This window comes from Oryctolagus cuniculus, chromosome 14 (genome assembly GCF_051225735.1).
Source record: "Oryctolagus cuniculus isolate XC-2025 breed Fujian yellow rabbit chromosome 14, ASM5122573v1, whole genome shotgun sequence".
NCBI classification, from domain to species: domain Eukaryota; kingdom Metazoa; phylum Chordata; class Mammalia; order Lagomorpha; family Leporidae; genus Oryctolagus; species Oryctolagus cuniculus.
Genome location: NC_142880.1, coordinates 83,240,157 through 83,250,614, shown reverse-complemented (window position 1 = coordinate 83,250,614; position 10,458 = coordinate 83,240,157). Strand labels below are relative to the sequence as shown.

The window sequence follows — 10,458 nt, the reverse complement described above, 5'->3', positions numbered from 1 at the left end:
CCGGCAGCCCGCACTGGCGCGCCAGTTCAAATCCACTTCAGGTCCAGCATTCCTGCTAATGTGCCTGGGAAGAGAGCAGATGGTGGCGCAAGTACTCGGGTCCCTGCCATCCGTGTGGGAGAGCAGGATGGAAGTCCTGACTCCTGGCTTCCGCCTGGCCCAGCCCTGCCTATTGTGGCCATCTGGGTCGTGAACCAGCAGATGGGAGATACCTCTCTCTCTATCGCTACCTATCACTTGGTCTTTCAAACAAAGAGATCTTAAAAGAAAAAAAAAAGGATGGAGGAATAAGGAGACTTCAAAAAGTTCATGGGAAATGGAATTAAAAGATAAGTGTATTTTTGTGCAAAAAATTTTTGAAATCCATACATATGTGAGGTCTTTAAAACATGCATGGAAAATGTGGATTATGAGGGAAAAACATGCACTGATTTCAAAATCTTTTGCACCAAAGTAAACTGTTCCATTTTCCCATGACCTTGAGTGTCCTCCTATTTCTGGCTAGGTAGACAGTTCAGTGGTTAGAATGTGGCCTACACCTTGGAAATGTGGTCCCAGCGAAGGAATGACTTTGAACACAAAATGTTATTGAAACCATGTCCAGACACTTTGGCAAATGCTATTCGTTATAAAGCTGAGGCTGGTATAATGTGCGTCTCCTCGTCTCTAAAGTCAAGTCTTGTTTCTGGGAGAAGTTCTGAACCGACCTGGGGATAGCTCAGCACCTGCAGCTTCCACCGCCACCGTGCCGAAGCGCTCCCCAAGGGGGACCCTGTCTGTGCTGGGCGCTTTACGTGCACATCGTCCAGATACACAACACCCCTCCGCTTTGCACAGTGCCTCCTGCAGGCAGTAGGCCCAGAGGGGTGAATAATTAGTGAGAGAACTCTCTTCCTGCAAGGCCACGCCCTGAGCCCTGAGCTCAGGAGACTGGCCCACTTTGGACCAGGAATCTCCACGTCTGGATCTCGGCCCACGCCACCTGCAGCCCCTCCAAGCTGCACGGCCCCCTTCCCCATTTCTTCAGCGTCTTGGAGCCCCGCGCTGTCCCCCTGCTTGCCTTCCCTTGACTTCCTTTCCAGCTTAGAATTCCCTGTGCATTCACCTGCCCTCAACCCGTGTCCTCTGCCTACTCACTACAGCCTCTGGGGCTGCAGCACCGCAGCTAGCCGCTGGCCAAGGTCACACACCCAAGATTCGCCTCCCTCTAATCCATTCTCTCCTGCGCTACTGCCTTAATTTTATTTCAGTTCCCACATAAAGGAGCACACATGGCACTTGTCTTTCTGTGTCCGGCTTATCACAGCCAACATCATGGCCTCCAGTTCCAACCATTTTTATGCAAATGATGGAATTTTTCTTTTTTATAAGATTCCAGTGTGTGTGTGTGTATTCCACATTTTCTTTATTTATGCATCTGATGATGGACACCTTAGCCTACTGTGAACAGTGCTGCTATAAACATGGTGGTGCAGGTGTCTCTTTGATACAATGGGTTCCTGTCTTTTGGGTATATACCCAGTAATGGGATTGCTGGGTCATATGGCAGGTCTACTTCCAGTTTTAAAAGAAAATCTCTACACTGTTTTCCGCAGTGACTGCACTAACTTCCACTCCCACCAGCACTCATTTCTCTCTGCTCTGACCACCGCTCCCAGATATATTACAGCTTCTCACTGGCCAGCCTGTAGACACTCCCCACTCCACGCCCAACCCAGGTCCCCCGCACGTTGCACTTGGGATTTCCTCCTGGAAAACCCTGACCTGTGTTTGTACCCTTGCCCTCCGCCTCCGTTTCCTCTGGTTCTTACGATGGTGGCAATGGTGACGCACTTACCTCGGCCCACAGGACCGGGAGGTAGGCAGGCTGGCACCACACTTCCGCTGCTCTTGCTGTTCCAGCCGGGGGGTGCGTCAGCCCCTTCACGCTCCCTCCCTCATCCTGTCCAAAGCCTTTTTCTGCGTTGTCTCCTCTGCCCAGAACCCTAGGGGCCTCACCAGGTGCTCAGCGGCCTCCTCCTCCTGCTGCTGTCCCCTCCCCTGCCTCCCCCAGAGCTCGTGGCCTGCAGGTGCTCCCAGAGCCCCAGGTCACCCGTCCACTTTCGCATTCATTTGCAGGCTTATCTGGTGGATGTCCTTCTCAACAGGCAGGCAGGAAGCTCAGAACAAAGCCGTCTCAGCTGCTTTTGTTTCTCGGTGTATTCTTAGCAGCCAGCATAGTGTCTGTCACGGGTGGGCACTCAGTACCATTTGTGCAGTGAAAGTTGAATGGTTTTTAATTTTCACGGCCACCCGGAAAGGAAGCTGTTGTGCCCGTTTTACAAATGAGAAAATTGAAGCAACTCAAAAAAGTAAAATTACTCAGGTTGTAGACGACAAGAGCCAGGACCACAGTCCCCTCAGGCTACTTTTTCTGTTTTTAAAGATTGATTTATGTATTTGAAAGGCAGAGTTATAGAGAAGCGCAGCGGGAGAGAGAGAGAAATTCTCCAGTCCTCTGATTCACTCCCCAAATGGCCACAGTGGCTGGAGCTGGGCCCACGCAAAGCCAGGAGCTTCTCTGAAGTCTCCCACGTGGTGACTGAGGCCAAACATTTGGCCCTTCTTCCACTGCTCTCCCAGGCACATTAGCAGGGGGCTGGATTGGAAGTGGAGCAGCCAGGACATGAACCAGCACCCATATGGGATGCTGACATTGCAGGAAGTGGCTTTACCTGCTACGCCACAATGCTGGCCCCACTTTTTAGGAAATTTTAAGAGCTGCAGACAAGAATTTATGCACAAGGATGTTCATCACGATATATGTTCAAATGGATAATAGTTAAATTTTGACACATCCCTTTTAATGAGTTTCCATGCAGTTGCCAAAACATTGTTAAAGAATATTTAATGGGGCCAGTGTTGTGGCACAGCAGGTGAAGCTGCCACTGGGAAGCCTGCATCCCATTTCAGAGTGCCTGGGATCAGTTCCTGCCACTGCTTCCCGTCCAGCTTCCTGCTAATGCACCTGGGAGACAGCAAATGATGAGCAAGTACCTGGGTCCCTGCCACCAATACTTAAGGCGTCATTTACTATCTCCCAGTGGCTTAGCCTGCTGCGCCAGTTGGGAGACCTGGATGGAATTCCTGGCCTCTGGCTTTGGCTTGGCCCAGTCTGGCTGTTGTGGACATTTGGGGAGGGAACCAGTGGTTTGAAGATCTCACTCTCTTCCCCTCCACAATCACCCTGCTCCTGTCCCCTCCCCCTAGGCTATCACTATGCTTTTCAAATAAAGAAAAATAAAGCCTTTTGTTAAAAAAGAAAATGTAAGTGACATGAGAAAATGGCTAAATGTGACACCCAGTGGCAAAGGCCAGTATACCAGTAAGAGCACACTAGCGTCATTCCAGTTCGGGTGGTGTGCCGTATACATCTGCCGTGCGGAAAAGGGATACAGCAAGGTTCTAACTGCTTATCTCTAAGACTGCAGACAATTTATATTTTTTCCACATACCTCATTGTAAGTTCAAATTTTTCCCATGAGCACGTGTTGTTTTTAAAATGAGAAAAAGAACACATGCTATTACAAAGCAATTGACCGTGTAATTTGTTCAGAAGGCTTTTCTTGCTTTATGTTTTTCAACTGCTATTTCTAAGTTATTTAAGAAACAAAAGTCTTTTGAAACTTTCTCTGAAGGGAGGAGAGAACTTCCACTTTGACTGTGGCTTTGTCTAAATAAGATTGGAGTCCGCGAACTCAAGAGGCTTCCATAGCCTTGGCAGCTCGTGACAAGAGCCTCGGGTGATTACTGACGTCATAAACAAGAGTGTCAGTTGTTAAGTCAACAACAGGTGTCACTGTGCACCTACTCCCCATGTAGGATCTCTGTCCTTAATGTGTTGTGCTATGTGAATTAATGGTAAAACTACTACTCAAACAGTACTCTACATGTCTGTATGAGTACAGTCTGTTGAAATCTTTACTTAGTATTTCCTAAGTTGATCTTCTGTGTCGCTCCCCCTCTTCGTGGAGGAGCAACACAGGACCCTGCGCTGTTCTTTCGTCTGCTCGGCCCTCCCCGGGTTTGCTGCTGGTTCTTCCCGGGTTGGCTACTGTCCCTTCCACCTCCGTGGAAGGGCAGTTCCCCCTGGCCACATTCCCCACTTCCGCAGGGGAGCGGCATATCGCCGGCCGGCTCTTCTCGGGGGCTGCACGGGTTCCCTTAGATGTTCCCCATAGATGTTCCTGGTGCATGCCGTCTCTCTCCTCCTTTATAGTCCTCCTCCGCCAATCCCAACTCGGCTGCCCACACGCCAAGTACGCTGCTCTCCAATCAGGAGCAAGTCCTACAGTTAATTGGTTGAACTGGAGGCAGCTGTGCGGAAGCTGTTTACTTCTCTCCCAGCGCCATATTGTGGGAGAGCAGATGCATAGAATAAGTCTTAATTCGAGTAACAGTCTAGTCCGGATTGCTCCCCACAGATCCCCCTTTCTTTTTATTTTTTAGCGTTGATACGCGCCTGTCTTCGGTGTCCCGCGGCACACACTCTGCTCTACTTGCTAGAGTTGCCACAGGCTCTTACAAGTCCTATCAGGCAAACCGAATCCGGGTCCTCTCTTCGCCATGTTGTGAGGAGGTTTTTAGGCGCTGATGCGTGCCTGTGTTCGGTGCCCTGCAGCGCATGCTCTGCTCTGCCTGCAGGGGACTTACAAGACCTATCAGGCAAACCGAATCCAAGCCTTCTCATTGCCTTATTGTGGGGGAGACTTATTAGTGTTGGTTCGTGCCTATCTTCGGTGACCTGCAGCTCATACTCTGGTCGAGCTTTGCTGGCGCTTACCGCCTTAAATCAGGCAGACCGAATCCAAGCTTAATATTGTTGTATTGTGGGGAAGCCTTACTGATGTTAATTCGTGCCTGTCTTCGGTGACCTGCGGCGCATAAGCTGCTAGCTGCCCGCAGGTGCTCATCGCCTCACTTGATTAGGCAGACCGAATCCAAGCTCTCACATTGCAGTGTTGTAGGGAGGCCTTTTTATTTCTCTATTTCTCTATCTCCGGGCATTCCTATTTCTCCCATTTTACTTCTATCTTCCAGCATTCCTATTTTTCTCACTTTACTTCTAAACTTCTGTTTCTCCTATCCCTGCGGCTTTCCGGCACCTCGCCCCGCCGGCGGGTTCCCGGCTCTGCGCCGCTTCAGCCCGCGCGCCTCTCTCATCTGCGCAGCTTCCCGGCTTTGCGCGGCTCGGCTTCGCGCGCTCCGCGGTCTCCACGCTTAACCCTTTCGCGTCTGAACCACGGCCTACGCCAGCCCCGTTCCCTATCTATTCACGCCCCGTGCTTTCTCTGCACGCGGCGGCTTCCGCGAGTAACACAGCGTAGCTCACGTGTCCGCCACTAGCATTCAATCTAAGTTCCCCGGGCTAGCCTGGCGAATTCAACCCAGCGTACGTCTCCGCCCCACGGTTTGGCTTCCCGTCCTTTGCTCCCCGGGCTAATCAGACGGATCCCAACCTGGCTCACGTTTCAGCTTCTGGTTTCAACTTTTCGCCCCCTATTCCCGGGCTAACTTGAGAACCCCAAAGTGGCTTCCGTTTCCGCCTCGGCCTGCCCCCCGCGGCTTCAATTTCCCTAACAGTTTTCTCTACCCGGTATGTTTCCCCAAACTTTCCTCCAACGATATTCCTCCCTCATTTCTCCTGGCCTCTCCCCACAATCCGCGTCCGAGTCTGTTTGTTCTAGCTTTCACTTTCGCTTTCGACCTTAGAGATTTCTCCCAGCTTCCCCCCGTAGTCCGTATCTGAGTCTATGCCTAGGCTTTCAACAGCTTCTTCCGGCACCCTTTTCGTCCGGCTTTTCCCTAGGCTGTTTGCTAGTCTCTCTCTCCGGTATTTTTCCCAATTCTTCCCGTTTCTTCCCGTTTCTTCCCTCCTAAGTTTGCTATCCGTCCTAGGTTTCCTATCCGAGTCACGGCACCATTATGTCGCTCCCCCTCTTCGTGGAGGAGCAACACAGGACCCTGCGCTGTTCTTTCGTCTGCTCGGCCCTCCCCGGGTTTGCTGCTGGTTCTTCCCGGGTTGGCTACTGTCCCTTCCACCTCCGTGGAAGGGCAGTTCCCCCTGGCCACATTCCCCACTTCCGCAGGGGAGCGGCATATCGCCGGCCGGCTCTTCTCGGGGGCTGCACGGGTTCCCTTAGATGTTCCCCATAGATGTTCCTGGTGCATGCCGTCTCTCTCCTCCTTTATAGTCCTCCTCCGCCAATCCCAACTCGGCTGCCCACACGCCAAGTACGCTGCTCTCCAATCAGGAGCAAGTCCTACAGTTAATTGGTTGAACTGGAGGCAGCTGTGCGGAAGCTGTTTACTTCTCTCCCAGCGCCATATTGTGGGAGAGCAGATGCATAGAATAAGTCTTAATTCGAGTAACAGTCTAGTCCGGATTGCTCCCCACATTCTGTATATAAAGATAATTGAAAATGAATCTTGATGAAAAATGGGATGGAAGAGGGAGTGGGAGATGGGAGGGTTGCGGGTGGGAGGGAGGTTATGGGAGGAAAAGCCACTATAATCCAAAAGCTGTACTTTGGAAATTTATATTTATTAAATAAAAGTTGAAAAAAAGTCTTTTGAGTAATTTTCCTTCTACTAATGTGCATGTGAAGTTATTTTTATAATGGAAGACTCTTTGATAGACATTAGACTTCTTTTTTAAAAGATCTATTTATTTATTTGAAAGAATGATAGAAGGAGAGAATCTTCCATCCACTGGTTCACTCCCTAAATGGCCACAACAACTGAGGATGGTCAAGGCGAAACTCAGGAGCCAGGAACTCTATCTGGGTCTCCTCACGGGGGCGGCAGGCACCGAAGTACTCGGGCCGTTTTCTGCTGTGTTAGCTGCACTGGCGAGGAGCTGGATCAGAAGCAGGGCAGTCAGGACTCAAACAGGCACCCTGATACAGGAGGCCAGTGTCAACGTGGGGTGTCTGTCTCGGGCAGTGGGTTTCTTGATTCAGTTTTAACACATACAGGGCTTGGAAGACATTCTTCCTACCCTTCCAAGAAAAAGCTGGACACACATGAAACCAGTGACTTTCCTTGGACTCATGAGAACTGAGTTTTTGAGGCAAACTGTCTTCCTGAAGCAGGGAGAGACAGGCAAACCCAGATCCCAGCCAAGCCTCCTTTAATAGAGCAGAAGAGCTGCAGCCATGACCTGGGAGAGTCACTTTGGGGTTCACAGTCCCAGGGGAAGCCTCTTGGAGGTGGCAGAAGGGGAGGAATGCTGGTGCAACAGGAGCAGAGCTGAGGGAGAGGCCTCCCCAGGGAAGCCCTGGGCCGCCTTCAGACCTTATGAAGGTAAAGCAGGAGGGGACATTCCCCTCACCCCAGCCCTTCGCCCCTGCCAGAGGCACCTGGGAGGACCAAGAAGGCTGCCCACGGAGGACCACGAGTGCAAGTCGCTGGCCAGGGAGACTGGAGATCAGAGAACACTCCCACCCTATAGCCAAACAGTGGCCATGGCGGAAAGGGCTGCCAGACACCGCTGCCTCTCAGGAGGAGTTCTTAGAAAACTGAAGTCAAGAGGGGCGACAAAACACAAGGCCACTGTGGCAGACACGGCCTCTGGCACTGCCTACCACCACCAGCGGCCCCGCCCAGCACCTGGCCGGAGCCGCGCCAGTCCTCGCTCTCCGTATTATGTCTCGGATTGCATCATCCAGTCCATGGGGAGCTCACGACGACAGGGGAATCACGACAGTCGGATCAAAGCAGCACCACGGATGTCAGGTTCATCAGGGAACTGAAATGACTCTCCTGAACAGGGTGGGGGCCCCACGGGAAGGGAAGAAAGAGAACACGCAAGAAACAGACGGGCAAGGTAAGCAAGCCAGAACTTCTAGAGAATCTAACGTCTACGCCACGAAACAGAAACGCCCTAACAGAAATAAACCTAAAAAGGTAAGCCAAAAAGCCACACTTAGATCATATCACACCGAAACTGCATAAAATAAACCTAAAGACAACTATCTGCAAGAAGCCAAATTAGCGGCCTGTGCCAATGGCATAGTGGGTAAAGCCACCGCCTGCATTGCCAGCATCCCATATGGGTGCCAATTAGAGTCCTGGCTGCTCCACTTCTGATCCAGCTCTCTGCTATGGCCTGGGAAAGTGGTAGAAAATGGCCCAAGTCCTTGGGACCCTGCACCCACGTGGGAGACCCGGAAGAAGCTCCTGGCTCCTGGCTTTGTATTGGCCCGGTTCCAGCTGTTGTGGCCATTTGCGGAGTGAATCAATAGATGGAAGTCCTCTCTCCCTCTCTAGCTCTGCCTCTTGTATAAATAAATGTTTATTTAAAAAAAAAAGCCAAAATGGATTTTTTTAACCTACAGAGGAAAAAGGATAAGAATTATAGTGGGGACCAGCGCTGTGGCATAGCAGTTTAAGCTGCCGCCTGCAGCGCCAGCATCCCATATGGATGCTGGTTCGAGTCCCAGCTGCTCCACTTCTGACCCAGCTCTCTGCTGTGGCCTGGGGAAGCAGTAGAAGATGACCCAAGTCCTTGGGCCCTGCACCCACATGGGAGACCCAGAAGAAGCTCCTGGCTCCTGGCTCCGGATCGGCACAGCTCCAGCCGTTGCGGCCATCTGGGGAGTGAACCAGCGGATGGAAGACCTCTCTCTGTCTCTGCCTCTTCTCTCTCTGTAACTCTGCCTTTCAAATAAATAAATAAATCATTAAAAAAAAAAGAATTAGAGTGGCCCTCTCATCAGAAATCATGCAAGAAAATGTAGAGTGAAATATTTAAAGGATTCAAAGAAGAAAAACCCAGACTTTGTACCCAGGGAGTCTCCTTCCTGCGAACGCACGTGGAGAGCAGTGGGAGACGGGCAAGTACAGGGCAGCTGCCACCACGAGGAAGACCCAAGTGGAGTTCCTGACTCTGGGGGCCTTCTGGGAAAGGAACCAGCAGATTGGAAGATCTCTTCCTCTTTTTCTTTATGTCTTTCAAATTAACAAAAAACACATCGTCTTTTTAAAAAGTGAAGGAGAAAGAGTTTCTCAGACAAATAAAAACTGAGGGGACTCACTGCCAGCCGACCTGCCCTGCAAAAAATCCAGGCGGCAAATGACGGCCTCCTGGTGCTACGCACAGGCTGCGTCCCTACACTGACAACGCTGGAGGAGGAGGCAGAGCAGACCTCGTGCCTGCTCTGTGTTGTGAATGGGGGGACATGGAGAAAAAAGAAGAAAAAAAGAAAAAAATGATAAAAAGGAAAATGATACAGCTCAGAAGCTTGGATCTACGTAAAGCAAGGATGAGCATCAAGAAGTAAATAAATGTCAAGTTGATTTTTTAAAGATTTGTTTATTTATTTAAAAGGCAGAGTTACAGAGAGGCAGAGAGAGCGAGAGAAAGGTCTTCCATCCGCTGGTTCACTCCCCAGATGACCACAACAGCAAGAGCTGAGCCAATCCGAAGCCAGGAGCCAGGAGCCAGGAGCTTCTTCTGGGCCTCCCACACGAATGCAGGGTCCCAAGGACTTGGGCCATCTTCCACTGCTTTCCCAGGCCATAGTAGAAAGCTGGATCAGATGTGGAGAAGCTGGGACTCAAACCGGCACCCATATGGGATGCTGGCACTGCAGGTGGAGGATTAACCTGCTATGCCACAGTGCCAGCCCCAAATCAAATCTTTAACTCTCACAATTCCTAGCTGCCCTGAGAGAGAACAGCATCTGGGAGATCAAAGCACACAGGTGAGTCACCTGACAGCAGCTCCCTAAGGGCTGAGAGGAACTGGGAATGCCAGTGGTAAGGCACCTGCACTACACGGGAAGGTGAACTTAGATTCGCGAAATTGTGTGTTGTAAACTTAGGCGGCCATTAACATTCCTTTAGAAAGTTACCTAATTGAGGGGAGCAGGTTATGGGATCGAGTCCCACCTCTGCTTGTGCTCCAACGTCCTGCTAACGTGCCCGGGAGGCAGCAGGTGACGAGTCTTGGTTCTGCCATCCACATGGAAAAGCCAGTGAGTTCCTGGCTCCTGGCTTCCACCTGGCCCGTCCTGGACGTTGCAGGCATTTGGGGGAGTGACCCAGAGGACAGAAGACCTCTCCCTTTCTCCATCAGATTGGAGTAGGTGCCAAGGACCGAGCACTGTGGGCCTCGCCTTCCTGTGACCTGGTTTCCTCATCCGGGAAATGACATGGCCAGAACAGATCATCTCTCTGAATCCCACTCTGCTCTGCAAGTTCATGACTAAAGAGTGACAATAGTCAGACAGAGTAAACGAATTAAGAAGTCCGCCTTCTTCCTTCACAGTGCAGTCTACAAAGAGCCTTTGAAAGGTGGAAGGAGCCTTCTAGCTGCGATTCAGTAAGCTGAGCTTCCGTATTTCCAGACCATGGGCTGCCCTGAGGACTGGACCCAGTCCCTACAGTAAAGCAGCCGATTTGCTCCCCCGGCTC

At 51.1% G+C, this 10,458-nt stretch overlaps 1 pseudogene; it reads left to right on the top strand.

The window, feature by feature from the left end:
* The first annotated feature begins 9,120 nt into the window (after positions 1-9,120).
* LOC127492883 (small nucleolar RNA SNORA51) lies at positions 9,121-9,225 on the top strand (annotated as a pseudogene).
* Positions 9,226-10,458: the final 1,233 nt, after the last annotated feature.